At 35.3% G+C, this 27,839-nt stretch overlaps 1 protein-coding gene and 1 long non-coding RNA gene across 15 annotated transcripts in view; one reads left to right on the forward strand and one right to left on the reverse strand.

Annotated features, from left to right (window-relative positions):
* Dlg1 (MAGUK family member discs large 1) overlaps positions 1–27,839 on the forward strand; it is a 276,280-nt gene that overhangs the window by 109,816 nt on the left and 138,625 nt on the right. The window lies entirely within an intron of this gene.
* Positions 1–27,839, reverse strand: part of LOC145971760 (uncharacterized) — a 152,343-nt gene that overhangs the window by 109,531 nt on the left and 14,973 nt on the right. For all 3 annotated transcript variants that reach the window (XR_014438970.1, XR_014438969.1, XR_014438968.1), the window contains exon 2: positions 5,048–5,859. This is a non-coding gene — a long non-coding RNA (uncharacterized LOC145971760). The remainder of the gene's footprint in view (positions 1–5,047; positions 5,860–27,839) is intronic.

Below are 27,839 nucleotides of genomic sequence, written 5' to 3' on the forward strand. Positions count from 1 at the left end.
TTTAAAAAAAACATTGCAAGTTTCTGTTTTGCTGAAGGCGATTGTTTAATAATGATTCGTAAATCAGTGACAAACAGCATAATCATCCTAGACAGAATATCATACGCGTAGTCGAGATCACTTTGCAGCGGTGAAATCTTTCACCTCGATTCTCTTAGTCGTTCAGAAAAGCGAATACGCGGGAGCACGAGGTACAAAGCGCTCGTTAGAATTAATTCGAAAAGACGCACGCCACTCTGTGCTGGAACGAAGTTAGTTCTCGACGACAAAGGCGAATGCGACAAAGATGGCGTGGAAAGTCAGTTTCAAAGCTCTTGCCCCACAACCGACTGTGGATGATTGTATCGTGCAGTACAGAGGGAAGGCCAGAGAGAGAAAATATAACAAGACACGTCACTCGGCGCGGAAATTGCGAGACTTTTGTTTTCAGCGCAAATACACGTGTGTATCGTAGCGATCATTCGTCAAAATTGCATCCGTACAATTTGCATACTCGATAATTCGCACTGTGCTCCTCTCGTCGGTACTATTATTATCTTGAGATCGCGCTGACACCTCGTACACTTCGAATTAGTCTCATTTGTTATCGTTCCAAATTTTTTAAAGAATTTCTCGCACATTGTCGATTGTCTCTTTCGATCCCGTTTTTTAGCTAATTCGATGTCCTGTCATATAAAATTATGTCACGATCGCGACTGCTGATCTTGAGAGACGTAAAATTACGAACGAATTTTCCGCTGTAGCGCGCCCGAGGCAAATATTGGACCGAGCGAGGGAGCCAAAGGGAGGGAGATCTCGCGCACAACCCCGTCGCGTTCGCCCGTTTTTATTTTATTTAATCTCGTCGTAAGACGGATATAAAAGGAACCATCCGACGCGGAATAACGGCGGAAATAACCGGCACGTTCCTTATCAGCGTCGACCTAAATTACGACGTCCGTTTCGACTCGCGCGCGGCCACTTCTTTCCCGATTCTTCTCTTATAATCAGTTTGACGCGACGGGAATTTTAAGGCTGTTCGAACATGTTCGCGTCGGTATCGCCCGAGAGTAACGTACGTACGTGCTCGGTGCGAATAGAGCGGGCTTATCACGTAACAACGTACGTGCACGCCCGTCCTGTCGCTCGTCCCATCGGTCGTCGCTCGGAATTAGCAGCGAGTTTTCGAACTTCGCGGCCGGTCCTGCCGCAATCCATTCGCCTTTCTCGTATAGCCCGGATTTAGGAATCCACCGCTAATCGCCGCTAGGATAATCCGATTATCGCGCGTCCACCAGCGCGCTCTTAATCCTAAACTCACGCGATATACTCGTATCAGACACATCTAGCTTTTTATCACTCGGATATAGATCTGTTAATCTGGGTAAAAGTTTTTAAGTTTGCTGTAATTTTTAATATTGTCGTTGAAATGTTAATTGTAATTTTGCAGTAGTTTGATAGTTTATATCTTTAGAAGGAGAGTTTTTATTAATTAAGATTAAAGTGATCTTCCTAAATTCTCGAGAAAATGTATAACGAGGCGGCCCGAACGCTAAACGGACACATATATAAACTCCGTCAACTACATGTATGTCTGTAAAATTAAATTCCGCTGGTATTATTAAAAACTATTTTATCTAACAAACGGGATGGTTAACGTTTTATAGTCATTTTCGCGCGAGTAGTACTATTAGACTCGCTACTCACCTGAATTTCTCTTGACATTTCGCAGTGACATATCTGCTATTCTCTTTCGTCCAAATTCGCACATGTTCTATGATAAATTTCCCAAAAGTTTGTTAGTTTACTTGTGCGAATGAACATCAACAAGAATACGAGACGCTTGTAGACTCTCGCGAGGACCTTGTTCCTTAAATTAAATCAGGCAAACTGACACATAAATGCATTAATTCAAATAATACGGAAAATAAATTAATGTGATTCCATCCTCATATTATGATTAGTGAGAAAAAATATAATATAACGATAACGATTGTTATGTCATTAATTATTTCAATTTTTGCATCGTTTCAGCGTGTTTCCTTTTCAGCAGTATAACATTTAAATGCGTGTACTGTAAAACGTAATATAATACTTCCCATAATACCATAGAGTAGTTCGCGAATGAAAATTCCAGTTCTTCGTTCAATTTATGTGATTATTACAAGAGAACATTCGGCCAAGCATTCTCGCTTAGCAGCAACATCCGCGGTCATTTTGCAATCTCCTGTATAAAACGGCGTATGAAAACGGGCGTCGCAAAAAGCGCGAGGGCTGCAGGTCGGTAAATAATTGCGAAAGAGCCGGCTGGTAGAGTGGGCGGCTCATTTCAGGTACACACTCCTTCTCTCTTCAGCAAGTAACGAGCTTTGCGTAGTAACCCTAATGGATATTACCCTGTCCGCGATGCATATTAAATTATAACCGAGTCTATCCGAGCCGCTGTTGCTGTACTCGCATGTCGCTCTATGACTCTTAAGCCCGCTACACACCTGCAAACATCGCCGGTAAACAGATTCGCCGATGCGGTTGGCGGTGAGTCTGTACAGCTTTAGTCTTCGCGAAACAGCAATTTAGCGTTTAATCGGGGGAAAACATTTCAAAAATTAATGTTACCTTTTAACTTTTACGACAGAGAAAATATAAAACGTGGTATTTTTTCCTCTATATTTTTTTGCATATATGTGTAGAAATTTTGCAGGTTTAAAAAATTTCTTACATCGAATATTTAATAAAAAAAAAAAATATTGTAATTTTAGCTTTCCTTGATGTTACTCGTATTAGCACGTCCTTCTATCTGTTACACGTCAGCACTTTTCTTACAATACGAGTGAACGAAAAATATGATTCTCATTGTATGTCCGCAGTTATGCGGTATCCGCAGCGACTAGATCATTCGTGTGTGCACTTTTATATGCGCAAATGCATTCTCGTCTATGTCTGCGAAAATCTTTGATCTTGCCGTTGCGTCGGAAATTTTTCATATATCCGAATTGCACCATCCGCTTTCCGTTCTGCGCGTTCGTTGCCTCGCGCGGCTAATGCACAATGCACTCTCCGAAGGAGCAAAGCGAAACCTTTCTATATATGCGGAATCGACATCGGTTGCGAGGTCAAAAGTGCCATTCGAGAATGATAGCGGGCACATCAGGGAGTGACATTCGACGAGAGAGTACATCAAAGTTAGACATGCGATCAAGAAATATAGAACGTTCGTGAGAGAAATATTGATGTAAATTCGCAAAATTCATAAAAGATTATCTTCTTTGATTTTATCGAATAGAAATATTAAATAAAATAGTAACCGCATACTTTTTTTTACATTTAAAAAAATCTTATCTTACACTTTGCCGAAATTGAGATAATTATTATATTGTATATAATTTTTTTAACAGTTCGTTTGCAACTAACAGACTTTTTTGCAAACTATTGAAACGATTAAATCATTCATGTAAAAAAATATGCTTCTTCTATGAATATTGTAGAAGAATTTTTAATTATTAAATATAAGCGAATCAAATATATGCCTTTCGCACTTGAATATTCTTCACGCGAAGTCTTCATCTTTTGTATCGCCTGATAAAAGTTCGACGTTTATTCAACAAGATCGAAGGAGGGGCGGAAACAGAGAGTGACCGTAGTAGATCGTAAGAGGGGTAGATAAAGCGTTTCACGCACTACATCACTCCTAATGGAAACAAGAGGGTAACGAAGAATCCTTGGTGCGAGATAGGTTGAAAGTCAGGGCGGAGTGAAGTCGGAGTATTTGATGGCGCGCAACGTAAGTCACTATACTTACGTATAGAGTGCAAAGATCTTAGCGGCAGAGAACGTCCTCCCTTCGACTTTTTTCCTTCGCCGCCCCTTCATCTTTTCCATCCCCATCATCGCCCTTGCGGTTGCGCGTTACTCTTTTATTTCCGACCGCGTATAAATTACGAGGCGCATCATGAATTACATCTCGTTGCCGAGATTCTTCTTTACGGCTCTTGTATCTCGCTCTTGCCTGCCCGAGGATATTAAAGGAGCGCTATCGCGTAACGAGATCATGTAGCCTGATGTTTTTTAGTTGCGAAATCATCACGAAACTTAGCGATGCGATAATGTAACTCTGGTAATTACCTCCTCTATCAATTTTTTGTGCATATATATATATATATATATATATATATATATATATGTGTATGTATTGATATGTCAATCACGAATCCTTAAATCTCTTTTAATTTGTTCTTTCTTTATTCTTTATGATTTAAGTCCGTATAATACGATGGACTATTTATGTATATGTCGCGAAGTCGTGTTTTTCACCTTTATATGCAAAAGCATATTCGCTCTTGTAAGGGGAAAGGAAATCACATGTCGAAACAACTCCTCGGCTTGTACCAGTGAGAAAAAACGGAAACATCATCCCTTTACTTTGCCTATCGACATGTAAAAAACGCCCCACTGCGGATGTAAGTGGTAAGAAGAAGGGTCGCCCTTTTCAACGTAGAAAATTCCGTTTAAAGTGCAGTCCTATCCGAGTACCTGTCATCGCATGCGTTTTCTCTTTAATCAGAATTTCTGTCATATACATAGCATTTTATCCAATGAAAATCCGATGAATTTTTCTAGCTACTCTTCCTTGTTATTTCCTTTGTAGTAAAATTTATACTTTAATTTTTATAAAATCGTACGTAGAGAAAACAAAAATATTCTAAATTACATATATTTTAATCAATAACTTTAAACTTTTATGGGATTTTTAAATTCATAATTTGTTTTTATTAAATAATATTTGAATATATTAATGTGTATAATATACATTAAAAGTTTCTAACTATTAAACGAAAAGTTTGACGTTATAATTTTTAAATTATAAATTAAAATATTTTAAAATAAGTTTAAATAACTTTTGCCTCTCCTTTGCTTGTGTATTTTAATAGTATTTAATTTTTCATTATTATATTATATCGTGTCTTTATATACATAATTATATTTCCCATTATTTTCTTAAAATAAGATCGAATATTTTTACGTTCAAAAGGTTATTTCTCGCGACGTAATTAATATAAAAATGTCTTACCTTTAAAGATTTCATCTCGTTTCATCAAATAAGCGAAATTCTTGGCGGACATGAAATTTGCGCGGCGAAAACATTTGGACGTCCAGCAAGTCAGGCGTAATATCCGCCGCTTTTCCATCCCCGCAACCCCTGATGGCTACCCGTCGCTTACGCTTCGACGAGCAAAGCTAAGGGATGATTTTTCCGTTTTCTCGTCGTGCGACGGTGAGAGCGGCGGCAGATGAGTCCTGAAGTTGTTTGAAACCTCCGCGCTGCATCGGGGCGAAAGGGGGGAGACGCTGCAAGAGAAGCTGCGCCGGAGAAATAACGGCGCGGTGGCGGCAGATCGGAGATGTAGATCGCGCACGCGTAGGGAAGGGGGGGAGGTAGATCTTGCGCCGTCCACTCCAGCTGGCAGCATCCCTCTCGGCACCCCCCTCGTAGTTGGCAATCCTCGCCAGCACTCGGCAGTCACTCGCGCGGTTCGCAACCCGCGGGGTCCGCTCCCTCTTCCGGGGCTGCCAGTACGTTCCTCGGTGCCTGGCGCGAACGGTCACGTTGTCGTTGGTCTCGCCTGATCAGCTTCCAAATTTGACGAATCTCGTTCTTTCTTCTTCTCGTTAAATCGATTTTCTTCTTCTCGTTAAATCCATCGCGATTTTACTTTAGGTAGATTTGATTTAACGAATTGTAGAAGACGTTTAAATTTTGACATTTTTTTGCAGTCATCACAGTATTTGCTCCAAGTGTGAAGTTGTCTTTCTATTGAATTATCCACTCGGTTTTTAGTTTGCACATCATGTTTTTGAGTTTTGGAGACGAATGAAATTTATCTGTAAAATTGAAAATTTTGTGTCATACATATTTTCAGTAATTTATAAGTTGCGACAAAATTCAAGATAGAAATCTATTTGTAGTTTTATGTGTGTATATATATATATATATATATATATATATATTTTAATATGTATATTTTATTTTTTCCCAATGTTTTTTGTTATACGACTCATAAAATTATAAATGATAAATAAAATTCAATCTCAAATTTTTCCGCGAATTATAAATGATTTAAAGTGAATTTGAAAGCTAATTAGAGAATATGATATGCACTTTTGTTTTGCATCTTACAGGAATTTAAAAGTCACCTCGAGTTTCATAGGTAAACTAATATCGAGTATTGAGATACACAATAGAAATATTGCGAGAGTAATAATAAATGAGGGAAAATTTGTCATTTTCCGAATGGGGTAAAATACTGTTTAACGAACGTAATATGTTCCGTGCTACGCGATTATTAAATGTAGCATCTGCATACGGATATTTATAAATAATATTTAGCTCTATTATTTTAGAGATGTATATGAATGACGTAAAAGTAATAAAATATTATCTCTGCGCGTACCAGTCTCGACCATCGCCAGTTTATAGTCGACATATTCAATTGTTTAATCATAGACGGGAAATCCATTTCATAAAGGCACATAAATGCTTCTCTCGATTATATTGTGGTCACGAAATATCGAATGCCGTGCTAGTCGGAATATAAAGAAATCAATTGAGATTGCATCACAAACTATAATTTCTTCGCTATGTATGTTTGTATGTGTTAGCTATGTATGTGTAAAAAATAACAATTTTCTTTAATTATTCTATTCAAAAGTGATAAATTTGCACCAATAGATGGTTTTCATTATAATTGCATACAATACAATTATTGCAAATTTGTTCGAACTAATTTGTGACACAAATCAGGAGACACAATTATGCAAATGCAATCGATAGTAGTGAGTGTATAAAGAACATTGAAAGTTGAGTCACTTGTTCAAGGTTGCGCTAGATCTATTTGAAAGTCACGTGGCGGCAATCGCTGCTGGCTTTTCTCTTCGTTCAAAGTTGAAGCTCGGGGAAACTTCTAAATTCCATTCCCTTTAAAAGATTTCAACGTAGTTACTCGTTTATTTAATTGATTCCTCTATCCACTTTATTATTACATATCACTTAACTCAAATCGAATAGGGTAAAAAAATTCGTTGAAATTAAATAATGTTTTGTATGAATTTTAAATCTGAAATAGTCTTATTAAGACGTTGCAGGAAACTAAAGAATACATTAATTGTAATTTTTTAAATATTCTTTTGTCTTATTTAGTAGCCAAGTCTCGAACTTAGAAAGCTTCCTTCTTTTAGGAGATTGTTTAATTAACAGAGCTTTTCAACATTATTCGCTTTCGATCAGAAAAACTCATTCGAGATTGATCCCTTCCTTATCGAAACTTTTTCCCTGAAGCGATCAGCCGGATTGTGATCACGGAACAAGACGGTGCTACGAGACCGGCGTGAGAAACGCGAGGCACCGATTGTTGGCTGTTGTAGTTATTGTTGGATGAGGCTAGTCGTTGTGGTGAGGGCTGGAGAACGATTGTCAACCTGGAGTGCCAGTGCGGATCACGTGTGGCGCCCGTTTTCATGGGGATGGGCTTTAACGATAAGAAACTGAGGAGATTACGAAGATTGCGGCTTTTTGGCCGCGCCAAAGTCTACCTTACAGTCCACTGGCCGCAATTGGTGGGTGTATCATACAAATTACTTTTTTTTCTTCATATTGTAATTATATTTTTCAGCTCCAGTAACAACGATTAAGTTGTGTAAAATTTTTTTATTATCTCTTGTTATATTGGAATTTTAACACTTCGTTAATTAGCTAATTTTTTATCGTTGAAAGATAATAAATACGTGCAAAAATATATTATGTAATTTGAAATAAGCAATATTTATGAACAAAACTCGTTAATCTGTTTCATACAGAAGTTATAACTGAATTTTTAATGCTAATCATATATTCAGTATAAGTCATTATATTTTGTTTGGAAATTTAATTATTTGTATTTTACATTAAAGTCGTATTTATTTAAACATCCTCCATCTTTAAAAAGATTGAAAAATCGTTTAAAATTTTTTAAGTTTGAAATGATCTTTCTTTCTTGATTGCATCATTTTCAGACGTAAGCTTTATATCGAAGAAAATTAATGTGGTTAGTGGATTTTTTAAAATCGTAGAAAATTAATCGTCGAGATAATCGCGATTGAATGAAAGCGTGTCGATCCAAAGAGCGTTTTCTACGAGAATTTGAGTGGCTGGTGCTTTGCTCGTAAAGAGGCGAGATCAGAGTTTGAGATTACGCAATGCGAATCACGTAGAGTATGCTCATCTTCAAGAGAATGAGCCTTAACGATAACAGCCAAGACAATGGCAGCTGTTTGACCCGCTGAGCTTATTTTTATCTTGCGCTTAGCGTACTAACGATTTTCAAGCCAGTAGAAAACGATAGCCCTTCGATTCGCCAATTATTTCACTTGTAACGAGTTTCCACTAGGCAAACTACTTTTTTTCTGTATTCCCAATAACAATGATAATCGTTGGGACGATATAATTAAATATTGATCAAACAAGATTCTAATCTAATTTTCATTCAATCGCAATTATTATAATCTAATTACTATTGCGGTTTCACGTTAGTGTTTTGGGAATTCGTATTAATCATAAATATTACATTTACAAATTATCTTTCACTTAAAAATGATTCCAAGTTGTCGTCATTGTTTTTTCAAGACCGCGATTGGCGCCTTCGAGCCATTTCATCTCACTTTTTTTATTTCTCCTTTGAACGAGAGAGACACATTTTCTCGTTCGCTAAAGAGCACATTTCCAAGGCACGATGGCTTTTTAAATTCTACTCGTTAGCCGCAATTAAAAGAAGTTTACCAAGGTCGCTATTCGCTTCGCATCTTCCTGCTCTATGCGCTTAATCTGATTTAATCGGTGGTGCTTGACCGAATTTAAATGCCGCAGTGCTGATTCTAACAGAACGCGATTATCTGATCGAACTCTATCTACCGAGAATACACTAAATATTAACTTCTGGTCGCAATTTCAGATAGAGATCTTGTGGATTTTCGATGTGCCATTGGAATACATATAATCCGCCACTTTTGCAACATGCAAACGTCTTTGGACGCTTTTCTTCGAAATCTTACTGTTGTAAATAAATGAATGAACGTATCTTTGCATTAAATTATAATTTGATTTGCAAAGAGGACAACATTGCAAATTTCTGATGCTTTGATGAGGGAAATGTTATATTTCAAAATAGTGACAAATAGAGTATTATATATAACTAAATAAAAATTTAAAGGATTGTTTAAACTAATATTTAAAGAATTAATGTATATGCATACTCGGAATGTTAGTGTTTCGTGCACTTCTCGATGTAGCTCTCGAAACAGCTCGCGTCATCCGAATGCTACGGATTATCAAAGTTCTAGTACGATGTCGTACCTCTCTGGAATGATAGTCTACAGATAATTTCGAGACAGTCTCGGGATTGCCGGACTGCGAATAAATACTTGGACATCGGTCAAAAGACATTCTATGCGGTTCACGATTCGACTGAATGGCAGACTTCGATATTGCCACTAAATTACAATCAATTAATCAATTAATTAAATCTGTTTTAATATTGATAATTGCGCTCGTACATTTTATTGCGGTGAATTTTTGACATAAAATTATAATGTGACTTCAATAAAATACGGTAGTATATATTATCGTGCCAATTTTTTCTTTGGACACTCTCTATTGTAAGTAGCATAATTTTGATTTTAATTAAAATTCTAGCAACGTTTAAGCTTTCTGGCTAGCATTTGTTGTAAATTTAGCGAAACGTTGAAGATAAACCGCTGTTTCGCCGCGCCACGCCATGAATAAATCGTGCTTTGGCGTCTGATAGAAAATTATACCGCTACACCCTCTTTGTACATTGCATCGTGTGTGCGTTTGATTTACGCGCGGATATCGCACGGCGCGGATTTTACCTGTTCCGCTGCAAACTTATTCGACGGCAACGACGAGTAACAACTGCACGTACAACCTACAAATATTGATAGACATTTATTCTTTTACGTAGATACGTGAATCACCGTTGTTTCACTGTCGCTTGTAAAATTTTCCCGCGTCGTCAATCTTTGTCTGATCTAGGTCGTAACTTTTCTTCCTCTCTTTGTCGTAATTTCCATCTGTTTTTGTTATTCCTATCTGTTGCGTTATAAATTCAATCGTATTTGTCGAACCTGAATTTCGAACAATTGTTGATTGTATTTATTTTGTGAGTTTTAATAATGTCTCATTATTTTAGACAAATTTGTTTGAAAATGCTCGTATTAACAAATTTAATTTTAAACGGTACATACATGTATAATTTATATTAAAAATTCTGTTAATATATATTATTATATATCTAGACTCTGAAATAGAATAATAATCTCGTATAATTATATATTAAATTATCTTCTGCGAGTAATCATAGCGTATAAGTTGTTTATTGAATTAACTATTTATTACAATTTTAATCACATTTCTGCTCGATACAATGAAGAATTGCGTTGCGGAGGATCTGAAAGCGCAGCCATGCACAGCGGCGTCGCGATTTTAGAATGGAACTGCATGCTATATCGCGGAAATGTTGAGAATCTCTTGTTGCATTTCCGCTCCGATTCGCTGCAATCAACGGGCCGCGTCTATGGAAACGGAGAAGAGATATGAAACGGCGCAGTCGTCGGCCGAATCGTAAAAGCTCGCGCGCATAACGATCCTTTTTAATCAAAAGTAATATCTCTCTCTCAAAATATACTATCTCCGAAAAGAACACAAGCGTAACGCAAGCACTTTCTCGGTGTCTGGCAAATTGAAGGGGTTACTGAAAGGAAGAGACTTTCCAATTTTGAAGAAAATGAGATAGTGCTATGTATTATATTATGTATTGATATAAAACCCATATGTTTCAAATTAACACTCAAATGAATATTATTTTGAATTATTATTAATTTAATATCAGTTTAGTCGTTATAATATAACTTTGCGCTCGTAAATTATTTTAACAAAATTGAATTTATAATATACATTGCATTTTAATGCTATTGCTTAATACAGTGTGATTGCAAGAGTTACTTTATATATATATCCAACTGCATTTTGCTTTCATAGATACTGTCAACATCTAACGGAGCTAAACGACGCTCATATCTACATGCGAGTACTTTCGAATATACATCGTAATTCATTTCCCTTCTCAATCACACGAGTAATACATCTCCTTGCGATTCATCTCTTTCTCTTGTCAACCCTTTCTCTTCGCCAACCTTTCGACTTCACGCGTTCGATTGTCGCGTTTATGTGCGACCATTTTGCCCTCGATTTTACTCGCCTCTCGACATCACGGTATCAAGATCGACTGTCATTAGAGTTTGACCCAGTTTTTTTTTCAATTTACCCTATCCGTTATGTTATATGCGTCATGCTTGTTTATTTATACTATCTATGTATCAATTTTCGAAACCACTTCGCACACGAGCAATTCCGTCGTCTCGTGCAATTTTTGCGACGCATCTTCGCCGTGCGTTTCTCCAGGTTCGTCTTCGCTCCTCTCCATATCCGGTAGTGGATACGTTTCTCGGCAAAGGGATTCTCAGGCATTCATGCGAATTTCAATTTATTCGGGTATACTTTGCATCCTCTCTACGCTTGTCGAACATGATGCGAGAAGAGCGCTTTTTGACGACGATGATTACGAAATTAATGAAACGATCGATCTGCGCGTGACATTTAAGAGTCAATTATTTCGACATCAATTCTCGTTAAATTTTTCTCAACATTTTCTATCTAGATCATAATTATACAAAATGTGAAGAGATATTTAACACAGTTATAAATATCGAAAGAATCCACTTTCGCTTAATTTTTTCCATGTATTTGGCTTCACCGTTACAATTAGCGCTTTTTGGAATTGGAAGCTAGAAATATAAACTTATTAATCAGACTGCGCGCGTTGGAAATTCGTAGAAACTATTTCTCGCATAAGCGACACATGGTTTCGCGGAAAGTGGATCGGATGCGACACTTGTCGCTTTTGCCGATATTCAATAAACGAGCTGTCGGCTTCGATCGGCGGCGGCAGCCATTTACAATTATTAACGATTGCCTATCGAGCGCCATAACTCACGGCGGATGGTACTTTAAGAGATGAGAAGACCGAGCTCGTGTAAATTTAGCGGTGTAACGACGCGAGTGCAAGTTTGGCCGGGGAAGAGAATAGATACTTGCCGTGGTGCGACCGAGCGCGCAACTTACGTCCCGGTTATAATGGATCTCATTACTTTTATCGCGCGGACATACATCTACCCGAACTCCGAAATTTTCCTTCTTCCGTCGCTTCCTCCTCGTTGCTCGGCTCGGGCTTCAATCGCCCGCTTACGCTCCAATCTACATGCAAAAATTCCGGATGGGAGGCAGGCAGGCATCCACGGCCATCTCGAGCGGCCATCTGCGTCCCCTAATTTTTCGTTAAAATTGCGCGCGATAAGACGTATATCGGCGCTTTACGGCGGACCTTAACGGGCATCGACCCTCTATAAGGATCCTACATTATCTGACGGGTACATCTTTCGACTCGTTTTCTTTTTATTAATGATATTTAAAGTGCTTTCTAAAATCGTCGAAAGTTTGTCGAAATTTAAATAAAGTTTTCGGGACTATCTGTTTATCTACACATTTTCATTCGGATTATTTTTGGGGAAATTGGCAGTTTTATCGCTTATCAAAATTCGCAGATTTAATACAGTTCATCGGTCCCTGAAAATTTTTCCGCGTCGTTTGCGCCGATGCGAGGTGCACGCGTTTCTGGAATATTTAACGATCCGCTTAATAGGCTGATCATGAAATTATAGAATTACGCACGAATGAACAGGCTGTTATGTATCGGGACTTCCATCGTGCGCAAAATTGCGTAGCACGAAACTATGGGCGATCGCATCGGGATTTTGCCTTTGCGATGCATTAGAGAAATGCAGCGGGTGCGTCGCAAATAATAAAATTATACTGCGCAAAATTGAATAAACATTGAACGCGTTGTTGAGCTATTCACGGCGATTAGTGAAAAAAACCTGATTTATTTTGAAATATATCCGCGTAGTCATCATTTGTACATCAATTTTTAGAGCTTTAATTTTAATAACATGATTAATAATAACATTATTTAACATATTAAAATAAATCAAGCTTTTGAAATCGTCCAAAGCAAACTTGAAAGAGATAAATTGCATTGGATAATGTTAAAAAATTCTGCTATATTAAACGTATTTTATATGTTTTTAGCAGATAATAGTATTTCAAATAGAAAATAAACATATTTACGTAAACTATATACTTTATTATTATATTATAAAAAATTCATATGAAATATAATTCACTTGTATGTTAATTAAAATCTTATAAAGTCTTATAAAATCTTATAGTTAGTATGAGAGAGAAAAAATATTATTTCTTTCTCTAATAATTCATTTAATAATAATTCATTTAAGCTTAATTAAAATCTTATTTGTGTACAATTTATTTTATAAAAAAATGATTATTTTATAAAGAATTATTTTGTAAAGAAATAAATACTTCAAACATAAAAATCTGGTTAAGGAATTTGTAATCAATTAAAATAATTATTTTTTTAATATATGGGCACAACATACACGCTAAAATATTTGAATTAAAATATTATTTTCATAAATTAATAATATTAATAGATCCCGAGTGGCATGTGAGATAATACATTTTAATTGTATGAGAAACTTATTCGACGTATATCCGATTGTGCTAGGATGAGTATATTGAAATTATGCGATTATTTGTGCCGCTACGGTATAAATGTGCGGCGAAGAGAGTGTCTTGATTAAAGCGTTTTGCATAACAATACTATTGGTCGTTTGCGAAGCTGGGAGCGAAGTTGCCCGGTAGGATCGTAAATATGGACGTTTTTAATAAAAGCGACTAATTTAACGCGCCGCCGGGTTGCCTCTAGAAAAAAGGAATGCCGCTGATTATATTATTGTCGGCTTCTCCTCCCCTTGTTCTCTCTTCTTTAGAAAAGTGCTTTTGCCGGCGCATGACTATTTTATAAATCGAATCGCTAAAGAAAATTACAATCCTCGATCTATGAAAAAAATTGAAAAATCTGCTCTTAAAAATATAGCTATTTGCACAAATGCAAATAATACGCCGTTTTTTTATTTATGATAGAATAAAATCCTATAAATAATAACAATGAAAATATTGCATGTATGGTATAGAAGTGTACGCTGCCGTATATTGCAAGAGAATATGTTATTTTATATTGACGTACTTTAATTCATGCATCCGTGATTCTGCTTCATACTTGTTTTACCGATATAAATACAGAGCTTGATGAAAAAGATTGCTAAAATATCACAATGAAAAATCTCCTTGTGTAATTTTTGTTTGGTTTTGGTTTCTTTTTTTATTTTGTTTTATTTTATCTCGTCTTTCCTCTATGATACTGCTTTCTAAAATAAAATCAACATTCGAAGTTAAACATTCGAACATATCGAGAAAATGTCTTTATATACACGACAGTTTCTGCACGAAATACATTTAGAAATAATTTGCGTGCCCAATGAGTATGGAAAGCATTTAAGGTCGTTTTCGCGGCTAAATACTAGGTGCTTTTACATAGAACTACGTGTACATTATCCATGAATCCTCGTGTGCGAAACGAGAAAGGAAAGATCCTGGAAACAGTATTTAATTAGGAAAGTACGAGTCAAATTTATATAAGCAAGTTACTTTACAACTTACGCTATATATATGTGGCTTATTTAAATCTAAGATAATCTGTCTGTTGTTACGTTTTTTTTTGATCAATTGCACTCTTTAAATATTGTGAGAAAAAAATATTTATTTATCTTATTAATATTATATATATTTTATTAAAAAAAGCTATCTTTACTTATATAAGAAATATCTTATTATTCAAAAATTTATTCTTTCAAAAATAAATTTGAAGATATTAAATAAAAAATAAAATTCAAGTTATATTAAAGAGAGATCTAGTTAAATATAGATTGGAAATTATATTGTATTGCAATATATATATATATATATATTTCAATCTTATATTTCAGTCTTATTATTTATCCTGTAAATATTTTGATACGTTGTATCTTATCAATTGCAGACATTTTTTGTGTCTGTCGTCGCAATATATCTAATAATGTATTAATATAATTATTTGTTTCATGAAATGCAATGCGTTTGACATATTCTGCCTTTAATATACATATATATACACAATTATGCGGAATATTCGCCGGTATTAATACATTTTCAGAAAAGTGCGTTTGGTTATGCAACATGATTTTCCAATTCGACCGGAAAAATTGATTATAGATTGACATATCGAGATCGCGAACGCAATGACGATCAAACTTCAATTGATTCATGTAATTAAAATTTTACTGCCACATGAGTTCAAATGGAGGCCGATAATTTATCGGTAGCTTCCCCATGGAAACCGCGAAACAGACGAGATTCATTGAATCATTCACCACGATGACGCTTCAGGCGGAACAAATTTCCAACCTGAACAAACACAAGTATTGGACGGTATTGACTGTGTATCGCGTGTACGAGTCATTAATTGTAATCTCAATCTGTACAAATAAGACTATTACAGCAATTGCGATATGAGGAAAAAATATATTTGCATGGAAAATGTGAAATCATATATATGTGTATCTTTCTCGCTCTATCAAGTAATATTCTCCTTCTGTTCATTCTCTTGGAATGGCACACATTAATTATTCTCACGGTCTTTTAATCGCCATCTAATTAATGGCATCTTGCAATTTCTGCGTTCTTCAAAGACAAGACAAACTGTTAAGCTATATGTCAACAGGAAGGAAATAAACGTGCATTATGCCAGAGTCGAGATCGAACTACCGTCGTAGTTTGGCGCGTTACAACGCAATGAACTCCCAGCAAACAGTATTTACGTAACCGCAAATTTCGCTGTCGAATGGGAAATGACGTACGACGATGCGCTCTCATCGGGTCGTTAGCGGCCCCTTGTTTCCGCGGCAACGCGAAACAAACGCTTCGTCCGTTCCACACGAATTGTGTATCGTTCAATTAAAGATCCATTTCTCTCTCTTCCTCTCTCTCTCTCTCTCTCTTTCTTTCTCTTCCTCTCTTTCTCTGTTTCTCTTTGTCGTATCAAGTACTGTTTCATAGTATCTCAGCTCCATTCTATTTGGCTCGTGTTACACCATCGCGGTTGTCCGGCTCGCAAACTTTTGACGTTAAACCCCGAAAACATCCGCGTCGAATGCGAATCCCTGAAACCCCACGCTTAAAAGTGAGATTTTTCTAATCGAAGTTCGTCGCCGCCATACTGAAGTACATGAAATGGGTTCTGTGAAAACTTCGGCGCATGTTTTCTCTCACAAGACCTCATTTTTAGTCCGGCGATTCAATGGTTGGTTTAAATAGTTGAGAATCTGGATTAGCGATTTTCTTATTATTGCATCGTGAATTAATTCTCGAAGGCAACTTTTTTCATTATAAGAATATTTTTATAAATTAGCAATTTTGAATTCTAATATTTTTTCTTAGTGTACTTTTGCAATTAAAATATTACGATCATTAACATTTTTTTTACTGTTATTATATACATGTGATTAGCCGATGCTCGAAAATCTTGGAGTATTTTTAAGAAAAATTATTCACCGATATCAAAATATCATATTGAGCATATCGATATTCCACATAATTGCAACACTAGTCTTTTCTATTATTTGTATCGAATGTCAAATAACAAGTGTTCAATACTTTAAATGCTGCTTGATTTTCAATCTTTGACATGCTATTCCGCACATGTTTTGAATGAAATTTATGCGCGATTTATCTCGAATAACGAAAACTGAAAATACAGAATGTAGTGTAAACGGGAATTGCGGGGTATGCGAGGAATATACACTTTCATTACTGCGATTGCCTTTATAGAGCACCGTGTAAATGACACACACAATCATATTGTACAATATTATTTCATATTTGCAACATGACTTGAAAAGTATCAGTTATTATTGCACGCCCGCGTTTTAATGGCTTCGCAAACATTCACTATTTTTTACAGAGAAGCATGTCAAATACAACAATACATTTCAACAATAATATATATCTATTTCTTTTATCATGCTATAAATGCTATGAATATATTAGTATAAAACAATTTTATTTTATTTATTATTATTTTTCAAATGTGAATATTTCAAAACAATATTGTTTTATCACAATGTTATTGATATTAAATCTTGCAGTGGACAAAATATATCAAAAAATGAATATAATATATTGAAAAATAAATACATAAACAAGTAATAGTGTAAGATAAAAGGATAATTTTCTAAACATGAGTCATATATTTTTCAAGTCGATGAATTTTAAGAAAGTAGATCTAAGCTAAATACAAAATAAATCAATCATGCGATCAGTTAGCAATTAGTTTTTAAATGTGAATCGAGATTTTAAATACAACTCTATCACTACCGCATCATTGTGGATAATTTCTCCAAAATACGGATCGATTCCACATCGTTCGAGAGCCGAACAATTCATCAATACGGTGATCAATGACCGAATATATTCGGAGTCGAGTGGTTAACTCATTGAAGCCATCGGCTGATCACTCAGTTGTTCGCCATATCAGTTTCTCACTGCACTTTACATTCGCTGTAACTGCAATGGCATTTGCATGTTGTGTTGTATCTCATTTTACATGCCATTTCATTAGTTTTGAAGTTTATCGGATATGATGATCAATCGAAAAAAGTACATTGCTGAATAAATAAAGATTAATAAACAATAAAATGTCAAATCTAATAAGTTGAAATAATGCAATTTTTATCTATCTGTGTCATATAGGTTACGTAAGCACTTTTTTTCAACATGCAAATAATTTTTTCCATTCCATAAAGCTTAAACAGCTCTCATACATAAGTTTCTAATGTTGTAAAAATCTTTCTTAGTATCATTGATATGAAAGGCTTTAGTCTACATGAGATTGACTCAAAAATCCATGAAACGTTCTGAAATTCTGCCAATTTAGCTGATCAGACGACGGTAATAAGATGATCTGGATAGCTTCGTCAGTCGAAAATCGACGAAGATAATCATCTGCGTGACGTTTCTCATAGAGATCGTTTTTGCCACGATTGCAAAAGGTTTGTTTGACTTTCGTCTTTCTCTGCGCTCTCTTGAGTGCCATGAAGTGACGACGAGATCGGAAAAAAGTGGAAAAACGCGCAAGAGGTTTGCTTGTTTGCCAAGTTTCTGAGTGCAATAGTCGTTGTGGCACGATTTCAACCCGATGGAGAATTTATCGTTTTTGATGACGTGGCCAATTTGGCGGGACTGCATACATTTCTGTTTGATCGCGGAACATGATTAGATGCACAAGCAATTTTGATTCACTACACAACATGATTTTTGCTCTTTCCAGATAAGTGATTTTATATTTTTGGCATTTCTTTCAGAAACTTTTTTATTAATTTTTTTATTTATAGAAAGAATGCGCATACAAGCAGAGATAAAAAAACATTTAAAAATTGTTTCTGAAAAGACAAAACAATTTTAGAAAAAAGAAAATTATATCAAAATTATATTTAACGCTAAATTTCTCCTTGCATCTTGACCTTGATCATCGATTATTCCGATATCCGATTGGCAAAATATGTCAATATAAAAAATCGAAACAAGAAATTATAAGATAAAAGTATTTTGTTTTATAAATAAATGTTAAATTTTTTTGTTACGTGGTAACTATATAATATTATTATATTATATTATTTGTCTGTAGACAAATTTGTCTGTGTTTCCTCCTAATTTTAGTTTTTTAAATTATAAAAATTACCTAATAATTTTAGTAAAATAAGATAAAAATATTTATTTACTTGTTGTCCATTGATATCACGGAAGATTAAGCAAGAAAAGCTCATCTTTCAAGGAATAGTAAATTGTAATTTTAAAAATCATAATATCATCAAGAAAAATGAACAATTATAAAATTTTCAAAAAGCTGAAAGAATATAAAAAAAAAAAAATATATATATATATATATACGCATATATAGTCCTGATTTTTATACGCACGTCAAATCAAAGATTCCGTCATCTCATAGAATTGCGTTAGTGCATCAATAAACCGGAATATTTCACTAAACGCTAAACGATTTCTTTCTCCATCTCGACATCATCGATTATTCCTGATGCTCGAAATTGGCAAAAGAACAGTCGATAGCTCGATAAAAGTTAATCGAACTAACGTCCTTTTGATTTTTTACATGCGCCAACAAATTTAACGAATCGATGCGGTAATCAAATAACGATTCGACTTGCGTCGTAGTCATCAAATCACTGCAAAATGATTGAAAAATTCGCAAACGCCCGTGTTTCAGTTTCATCGACCTGTTTCCCTGTTTCTTTTCGCCTGCGATTGATCAATTGTAAATAATGTCTCGATCAGACTACAAAGCGTTGTCAGGTTAATGGAAAATGGTAAAAAATGCGTAAACGAGATGTTTTTATGCCGTGCGACACAGAAAACACTCACGGCGATTACTTTTATGATCCTGAGTTGATTGCTCAGTGGTACGCGCGATACGAATCCCAAAGCGAAAATACCGCATTGCACCCGACAACAATAATATTATTGCGTTTTGGTACTTGCCACCGGTCGTTTGATCGATACTCACTGTTGCAGATCGTCACGCGAACCTTCATGCCATTGCATGAAATATGTTCTTGTTTCGGCCTCTTTTCGAACACGCGTATTAATTAGTAATATGTGCACTGTTATCAATTAAAATATTAAAAAGCCTAATGACATTTGGCTCGTAATTACTTTATTAATCAGAGATGAGCAAAGTAATAATTTAAAAAACTTGTAAAATTAAAAAAAACTTGTATATAAGCTATTTTTTTTACTTTTTACATTTTACTGTACATTTATAATACTTTATTACATACATTTATAATACTTTACTGTATTATAAATGATTAATTTAAAATATGATTTATATATTTACATATTTAATTATAATCCTATTTAAAATATATTTAGTTGATTTTATACACAAAAAATAAACATTTCAAAAATTTAAACGAAAGTATTAAGGCCATTAAACAACAAGCTATTAAACTATGTTCGTTGTATACGTCTTTTGTTATATTATTCAGATTTCTTCTCCGCAGCAAAAGTTTCGATTTCTCTTGCGTCACAGATAGTAGTAACTAATTCAATAAATTTTTTTATTTTTGTACTTATCATCTTCACAAAAAATAAATTTTTAAATAATACTTTATTTCAACAAAATTATTTTAAAATGAGTGTTTTTAATAATCTGCTTTTAATTATATTCATTATTATCAATATTAGGTCATTATTTTATTACTTTATACATATTTATCTTATTTCTTTATAGTTTCAAATTCTTTTGAACGACAAATTACAACTTACATAGCGGTTCTTTTACTTCATTAAGAGACTGAAAAATCTTTAGCTCTATCCTCTAAAAAAAAAAACGCTCCAAGATACTAAGCTCCAAATGAATTTCCGCTTGAAAACGAGCCGTTAATTCAAGGGAGTGTCTTTGACATTCTCGGTCCTTTATCAACACACTATATTCCTGAGAGAGCAAAGAGAGTTTCTCTCCGACGATTGCAATTCGCTGCAAATTTATTTTTGAACACAGCCGTTGCAATCTCCACACCTTTCAGCGATTCTTTTCATCTGCCAAAGAAATTCTCTCCACAAATTCGTTTGACGATTTTCACGGTAATTTGCGCGTAAAGTGCTAACCGACCGCAGTCTTGGATAACCGATCTTTGCAACGATATCATTTGTGATTTAACCTGATTCTCTGGCATCGATAAAAATAATTTCGTTTGATATAGTAATAAATAATAACTCGGTGACACGTTATTCGATCTGCTAATTACTTGTCGCTATTTTTGTCCGAATTCTATATTTTGCATACACGTGATCGAGTGCTTTGAATCAGTCCATTTACCTCGAAAACATGTAGTCCCACATACACATGCAGAGCTTTCGGTGCCTTTTGATGTGGATGACATGCGGATTAGTGGTCTTACTGGAGGCTGCTCTTGCTTTGAGATGTCCGACCAAAGGCCGACCATGCAGGCACTGCTCTCGATGCATTTCCGGATAATTTGGATCAAGCGACGTGCTTTGCTTCCATGCGTGTATTTGAACCATCGCCAACATACGCGCATTTACTTATATCTTACACACACACACGCGCGCGCGCGCGCGCGCGCGCGCGCGTGTGTGTGTGTGTGTGTGTGTGCACCTTAGCAAGATCGAAAGGACTTAACAAGAAATAAAACGTAATCAGAATAAAGCGCACGTTATATCGTAATAATTATATATATATATATATATATAATATCTTATACACGTACATCTTTGAGTAGCTTTTGCCATGATTGGTCTTTTCAAATTATAAATTATTGCTATTTTATGTTAGTCTCTTTAATGTCACATTAATAGTTGTGTATATATATATACATAATTATTACGATATAACGTGCGCTTTATTCTGATTGATGACGTTTTATTTCTTGTTAAGTCCTTTCGATCTTGTTAAGTTTATGCTGTCGATCTTCGATACAAGCTTTCTTCATTTGCCATTGACGTAAGAAGAGTTTGTCTCTCGATGCATATATTTCCGAAGGTAGTCTATAATTGAAGTCTCTTCGTAGTTTTCGCATCTCCGTCAAGATCCCCTCTCTCGCTTGCTAATTGCCATTTCCAATTTCAGCTAATTACTTTTCACAAGTTCCTCGCGTCTGCCCTGCATGTACCCTTTCGATCCGTTATCATCACGAACTTTTATAGGATGAACGATAATGCTGTATCTCGAAGAATTCGGCGTCGCTGTCGAGTCTTACTTAACGAGAGTTACAATTTTCTACCATTCCAGATTTGAAAAAAAGCGTATTAATTCTATATTTTGCAGAATTAATTTGAAATTATCCATATCCCGATAAGAGAAAGAAAGAAGAATAGTAATACAATTAAAATTAAATTACAAAACGAAGAAATGCACTAATATTCCTGCATTTCTACCCTTGTTGAACGACTCCGAACTATCCCATACTAGTTTCCATATACTCGTGTAATTCGACCGCATTATTTTCTTTACGCTATATTGATTAGCAAAGAAACACATGTACAATAACGTAGTATGTAACATAGTATTATTCTGACAATGAACAATTTATCAGTGACATAAAATTATATGCAAATGATGATAAACTGATAGAATATGAAAAAACAAGCAATAGCATATAAAAGAGAAAGAGAGAGAGAGAGAGGGGAGTCTTTATTTTCATCTCCGTGCACAGTTTCGGAAACATATCCAGACATGGCTCCGATTACAAAGTAACTTTGGCAACTTCAATGCAACAGCAGCAACTTAGATTACACGCCTGCGTACTATACGCCTATACTTGTCTATACATCATATATATATTCGCGTTTCTGCCAGTCAAAATTATAGAGTAGCACATGCTGAAACAAATATAGATGCACAATTTTCATTTCACTCTTTTTTTTCTTGACTAGTAGTGTTTTGTGATTTTAAATATCGCAGTTGAATATTTCTCTATCGAAATCTAAAATAGTCTGAATTAGTAGCTATGAGAATATCTCTTAAAAAAGACACAATTATTTTTTTATATAACATTATATTTATATAATCTTCAAATTATATACTTTTCATTTTAATATAAAAATATTGCTTTTATGCACATAAGATATTTTCGAAAGTTTTAAGCGACATCAGATACTTTTTGCTATCCATTGAATTTGTTGCGCATCATAAAGGCGCGTAAAATTTCGCGTGAAAGATCGAGCTCGTGCAGTATGCTTTTTCTGTGTTGTACAATAAAGTTTCGCACGTGAAAATTAAAGTAAAATACGAAATATCGCGAGCGTCGTTAAAAGATGGCACGCGTTGTTTTGGGCCACGACGGACACCACGCAGGATGTATCCATTATCCCGGCATTTTCTCGAGGAAATTCGTTTCCCCGTTTTCCTGCACCTGCAAACCGAGATACATGGCTCCGTCTTTCTAAACTCGCGCGGAAACGGCCTGAAGAAGGGGTTAGTTGGTCGCGGACGGAAGACAGGAGAGTGGAAAACTGCTCGTAACGGAGCCTCTTTAGTGGCTCGTAATTCAACGAGAGCTTTTCTCGAATTCTCGGCAGCTCGAGGCTACGGAGATACAAATTTTGCACGCACATTTCCATAGAAACGACCACCGCCATCCTCGTGGATTGACATACGAGTGAGAAAGGAACAGGAGAAGGATGTGACGTCGTCGAAGCGACGAATTTTTTAAAAGGCTAGAAAGAGCTCCCGCTAAACCTTCAATGGGCCATTCAATTTCCATCTTGTCCGGAAGTTATACGTAATATCGCACTGTCAGCGAGAGATGTTACAAGCAGCTGCTAAAAATTTATTCTTCGGGAATCGTAATTAAAAAAAACAGAATTGCTTTAAAGTACTCTCATGGCATTCTCGAATTATTATATTAAAAGAAAATAAGTAAATGTATGTGTGTGTACTTTGTTTGTAGAATACGAAGAGGCTGAATGTTTTTTTATTATATGTTCGTTTATTCGCGATGATTTTTTCTCAAATGAATACACAATGTTTAGTTGGGCGGATCGAGATTAACAAGCGTTCGCGAATTGCCAAAGGTTAATTGCAAAACTGTATTCTTCCATTGTTATGAAAATCGCGCGTTATTGTCGACATTTCCATATAGCGTGGAACAATCTATAGTCAAAGTTTCTGACAGGCGTTTCCGTTTAGACCAATGCCTGCTGACGACGGTGTCTTGTTGAGAATCGATCGGCCGACCAACACGTGCACCTGCCAGTCACCTTGATATTTACCGAATCGCTTGATGCGGAAGTTGCGTACATTGTTTGTATGATAACATGCATATAAATGGTATTTACTTGATTATTAACTGAATTATATGCATTTTAATTCTTTGTCGTGCGCTTTGAAACTGTTAATATATACATTATCTGTACAATAATATATACAGAATGTAATTAATGAAGGTAATTTAAATCATATGATATTTACTTCCTATATAAAATGTGACAATATTTTTTTTTTTCTGAAAAATTATCTTTGGCATTTCATCGTAATGTTGATTGTATTTCATTTAAGAATTAAATCCGCAAATTTTGTTCCTTGAAATGCTGACTAATTTCGAAATGAGTCCTAGATATCTTTCTTTTCTTCATCTGCGACTTGAAAGATTTCTGATTCATAGGAAATTTGGCGCCGACTACATTAGTAGTCATATTTGACAGTCATTCCTACGTATTCCATTTGAATACATCAATGTGTTCCATTATCAAATAAGTTATTCTTTAGTATTTTCAGTAATAAATAATTATTAAAGAAAGGACAAAAAAATGACAAACGGTGCTTCTAGCGAAAAAAAAACCCTCGTCGAAAAGTTCGATAACAAAGAATTGTACAAGAAAAGCCTGAAATATATAATAATCTGATTGTTCGAAGAAAAGAAATTGCCCATTGTCTAAAAAAGACTGCTTTATTGTATTTTGTTCTATTTACTTATCGAATAAAACGGACTATTGAAGTCGTTCGATCGAATAAATATAAAGTCTCGTCGATAACAAAGTGAAAAATGGTGATGACGTTTATTCTTTCACTTTTACCAATCCGTTGTGGTGATTAGCGGCTAGTACATTTATTCATGAGACTATTTGTTCGCTCATATAAATTCCATCCTTGTACCTAGAGTAACGTAGTATCGAAGAATTTTTAGAGAGCTCGAATCACGTATGACGTTCCGGGTTTTTATTGAAAACTCTCGGAAACACGCGTCGGAAATTTTTAATCATGATGAATTCTAGCAGAAAGAAACGTGTCAGAAAAGATAGTGTTATATGTGTGGCTGAAAGTATGGAATTGCAATCACGGGGCGTTGATTATTATGCGAATGTGCGACACTTTAAAGGGGACACTTCAAAGAAATACGCAAAAAATAGGAAAAAATAGAGAAAAATAGAACCGCGCGATATTAAAATTAATATATTAATGTGGAAGTAAAATTGCATGAATAAAATATTTGACAAAATATTTGAACTAAAGAGAAAAATATAAGAGAGCATCATCGAAAATATCTATCTATTGTGTGTATCGATTCTCCTTCAGTCAACTCTCGTGTCGAATAAATACAAGGTAAACGGATGGATCTACCTACCTACCTCGCTCTCGATGTTCGTCGACTTTTGTTTGCTTTGTTAATATTAAATCAACCAACTATTCTATGTTTACGGGGCGCGTATGTATTTTCCGATGATAGCGTTTCCAATATATACTTATAAGTATAATATGTATGTATGTTTGTATGTTGTGTATATGCATTATGTTTGTATAAGAGTAATTCCGTACATCATAATTTTGCTATTATTAACAAACATAATTGTTGCAATGCCACTATTGAAAGTATACCGAACATATGAGAGTCTCTGATGAAATGGAAGCAGTTTGCAATGGAAGCAGTCACAAGTTTCGCAACTTAATGTGCAAAAAATGCTGATTCTTATGGAATTATGTTTATAAACTTTCCATCAGTTTTCCAATCCGCGCATTTATGTGAACATTTATGAATGTAAAATCTTAATAGTTCGAAAAAGTTACCAAAATTATTATTTAAACAATGTCGAGATTAAAATAGACTAGTTATATGGGAAAATGTTTATCTACAGAATAATATAAATATAAAAGATAAATGTTATTAATTTTGTCTCAAATAATAAATATTTTTATTGCTGATGATTGCATTATTAAATTGTACATTTATATATTTTTATAACATGTGTACTAGTCATATATAAATTATTCAGCTGCAGTCAAATATAATTGAAATATAATTGAAATAATTGAAATTTAGAATTGTTTATTGATTTTCAAAACTATTCTAATACTACGGACTTTATAAATTCAGAAGAAATCAATATCACACACACACACACACACACACACACACATTGAAGGGAATAACGTTTTCTCTATATCTCTCTCTTTCTCTCTCTTTTTTTCTTTGTTTTTTTTCCTTTTAGCATGTACCAATTCGAAACTATAATTTACTAGCTTGCAACATTTTTCCATCGCAAATACAGATCTACGTTGAGATCTTGATGTAATGTTTGTCCTGTAGGAAATTTTGGACGAGGTAATTTCGGTCTATCAAGTAATACCACTCGATAACGAGCCTTTGTGGTCCTTTATGTATGTAGTTTTGGGCATTCAGCTCAGAAATTCGATCGAGCGCCCACAGCGACTCTCCCTTCGATTTGCATCACGGCTGTCGCATCCGCGTGGATTGTACATACATATAGCGATCGTTACAAACTGCTCGCATCATGAATGCATATACAGATTGTTCCGCCAATATCGTCCGCCTCGATCGGAGTCTCTTTATCGAAAGGCGTTTGATTGCGCGTGCCCAGCGATTAAACTTGAATCGAGTCCGGAAACTCGCGTGAGCGGCCGAGTGGAAGCGAGTTTGCATTAATAAGCGTGTTTGGCAACTTTTAACGGCGGGACTTTCTGCTGCGCGATGCTTGAATAAATGAGCCGTGAGTGATGTGACTCGATTCTTACGCCGACTTCGGCAAACTGCCGAGATAGTCGGCGTTTAATGGATCCGAAAGTGGTACCTCGCGAGCGAACATTTATAAAAAAAAATCATATATTTTTATAAATATATTTGAGAAAAAATAAAGGATAAAATTAATAAATAATAAAGATAAAAAAACAAAATAAACAACGTTGCAAGAAATTAATTTAAAGTATAAAAACCATAACTTTGAATAGCTATACAATATCCGATGCATCACTAATCAAGTCATTTTTTCCCCGTGCACGCTGTGTATAACGATTATATAATGTCGTTTAAAACCCAACTTGTAGCAGAATGAAGCGAACGAGACAGTTGAAACGATGGGCGGTTTCAATGGGGCTGAAAAAAAAAAGAACACAAAGTACTTCCGTTATGCGACACGGCGAGCGGCGCTAATCGAAGGCAAATCGATTCCGTTTTTAATTTTACCCATCGTGAAAATCAATTCGAATCCAATTCCGTATCCGTGCTTGCTAACGACTCGTCCGCCACCATCGCCGCCGCATATGCCCGCTGTTTTTATCGATAATTGTGACGAACGCGAACTCGTCAACCGACGTGGATGCCTCACGGCGACGCGCGTAGCGAGACCATACTGGGTTCGAATTTTAATGAAGTTCTCCGCGGTATAGGAAAAAAGGAAATGTACACAAACGCGCCAAGGCGGGCGAAAAAATAATTGGCGTGTCCGCGAATAAAATTGCGCACCTACCTCGCTCCGCTTTTAATTGGGTTATGAAGATATCGGTAGTTTGAATTTCGTGATAAAAAAATATACTTACGAAGAAAAAAAAAAAAAAATATATATATATATATATATATATATATATATATATATATATAGGCATATTTTTTTAAATATTTTTTAAAATATTTTTTTAATATCTTTTCGATACGATTAGCATAAATCGCTCACGGGAGTATCTGCGAAATACAAAAAATGCGACCCCCGACCATTCGACTACTCACAACCGATGGGATCCGCGACGAAGCGCAAGCACAAAGCTGAAGCAGCACAGGCGATTACACTTTGCGTAACAAGCCGACTAGCTTTTCTTTTTTTTTGCGCAAATGCGTTACAAAGACACGAGCGAAATAAGCAAAGGCAACGCGAACGCACCGTCGGCGATATCCACGCACAATTTCGTCGGCCG

Source organism: Camponotus vicinus, unplaced genomic scaffold (genome assembly GCF_025532165.1).
Source record: "Camponotus vicinus isolate PSW18456_S1 unplaced genomic scaffold, iyCamVici1.0 SCAF_5, whole genome shotgun sequence".
Taxonomy (NCBI): Eukaryota; Metazoa; Arthropoda; class Insecta; order Hymenoptera; family Formicidae; genus Camponotus; species Camponotus vicinus.